Source organism: Tachyglossus aculeatus, chromosome 2 (assembly GCF_015852505.1).
Source record: "Tachyglossus aculeatus isolate mTacAcu1 chromosome 2, mTacAcu1.pri, whole genome shotgun sequence".
NCBI classification, from domain to species: Eukaryota; Metazoa; Chordata; class Mammalia; order Monotremata; family Tachyglossidae; genus Tachyglossus; species Tachyglossus aculeatus.
The window spans coordinates 16167461-16169548 of NC_052067.1; the positions used below are offsets into that span (position 1 = coordinate 16167461).

At 44.1% G+C, this 2088-nt stretch overlaps 1 non-coding gene across 1 annotated transcript; it reads right to left on the reverse strand.

Moving 5' to 3' along the window:
* Window positions 1–1580: 1580 nt before the first annotated feature.
* Window positions 1581–1718, reverse strand: LOC119924649. Its single transcript, XR_005449350.1, has one exon. It is a non-coding gene; the product is annotated as a small nucleolar RNA SNORA7 (small nucleolar RNA).
* Window positions 1719–2088: the final 370 nt, after the last annotated feature.

A 2088-nucleotide genomic window follows, 5' to 3' on the forward strand; every position in this document is an offset into this window, starting at 1 on the left:
CCTAGTGGATAGAGAGAGGGGAATGGGAAAAAAAAGATCTAGGTTTTAATCCCAGTTTTGCCTCTACCCTCCTGGGTGACTTCCGGGCAAGTCGCTGAACCTCTGTGACCCAATTTCCTCAGCTTTAAAATATTTCAACAGCTTTCCCACGGAACTGTTGGAAAGATACAGTGCGATGATATGAAAATGTTTCAGAAAAAAAAAGCACTACCAATTTAAGGTATTAGAATTTCAAATGAAAGGGTTTAAACAAATCAAAATAAAAACTCCAAAACTCACCAAGTTTTGAGAAGCACAGATTCGGAGTTTGAGGATTTTTTAGAATCTCTTCAGTTGAATACTGTGAAATCGTGTCTGTAGGAACACTGGGTATTTTCTTACCTCTGTTAGTAGGAGAATGAAGTAAAAGTAGCGAGAGTGGAAACCCAGAGTTGGGGAAAGGTCAGAGGATGGTGGAAGGTTTTCAAAGAGTGACCCTCCCCACCCGGCTCAGGTCCTCCGTCAAAAAAAAATATATGTTTAGAGCTCCTCCCTCACCGAATGCAGAACTCTGAGTCCAACACTGAGGAAAACTGATCTAACCCATTCTCCCTTTCATTCATTCATTCATTCATTCATTCATTCATTCAATTGTATTTATTGAGCACTTACTGTGTGCAGAGCACTGTACTAAGCACTTGGGAAGGACAAGTTGGCAACATATAGAGACGGTCCCTACCCAACAACGGGCTCACAGTCTAGAAGGGGGATACGGACAACAAATCAACGCATATTAACAAAATAGAATCAATAGAATAGTAAATATGTACAAGTCAAATAAATAGAGGACTAAATCTGGACAGACATATATACAGGTGCTGTGGGGAGGGGGAGAGGAAAAAGGGGGCTCAGTCTGGGAAGGCCTCCTGGACTTCCCTCAGTCTTAAAGTCTTGCCCAGCCCTGGAAGTTGACAGTTCTCAGTTCAGTCTTCAATCAGTCAGTCAATCAATAGTGTTTATTACATACAGAGCACTGTACTAAGAGCCTAAGAGAGTATGATAGTTATAGACACCATCCCTGCTCTCAAAGACCTTACAATCTAAATAAATAATAAATAATAATGACATTTATTAAGTGCTTACTATGTGCATAGCACTGTTCTAAGCACTGAGGTGGTGACAAGGTGATGATTAGGTTGTACCATGGGGGGGCTCATGGTCTTAATTCCCATTTTACAGATGAGGTAACTGAGGCGCAGAGAAGTGGAGTGACTTGCCTAAAGTCACACAGCTGACAACTGGCAGAGTCGGGATTTGAACCCATGACCTCTGACTCCAAAGCCCGGGCTCTTTCCACTGAGCCACGCTGGTTGTTGCTGTTGTCTTACGTTGTTGAGTCATGTCCAACTCATAGTGATGCCACAGACACCTCTCTCCCAGAACGCCTCACCTCCATCAGCGATTGTTCTGGTAGTGCGTCCACGGTGTTTTTTTGGTCAAAATCGGAATTGCTTTACCACTGCCTCCTTCAGCACAGTAAACCTGAGTCTCCACCCTTGATTCTCTCCCACGCTGCTGCTGCCCAGCACGGGGGAGTTTTGACTTGTAGCCAATTGCTTTCCACTCACTAGCCACTGCCCAAGCTAGGAGTGGAATGGATATGCCTCTGCTTGACTCTCCGTCCCATAGTCGAGACTGATAGAGTACTGGAAACTCTCCAGGTGCAACCCTGAGAGGTGTGTGGGGGTTACAAACACTGGAAAAAAAAAAGAAATATGACAGCTAGGAGGAAGCAATAGAGTATAAAGATTCGTGCATAAATGTCACAGGAGAGTGTGAGTGCCAAAGTGCGTAGGTGACGGCGAGCTTCTGAAGAGGCAGCTGGGAGGATAGGGGATGGGGAGATGAGAGATTCTTTCATAGAGAAGCAGCAGAGGAAAATGATAAGCAACAGCCCAGGAATGACAGAGGATCTCTTAGTCACTCAGCGCTGAGACTTACTTTGATTGGCAATGAGAGAAGAAGGTGGAAAGTGCCCGGTTGAAGAGGCAAAAGGAATTTCCTTTTTACGTTTCGTGTTGTGACTAGCAAATATTTTTTTTACATTTT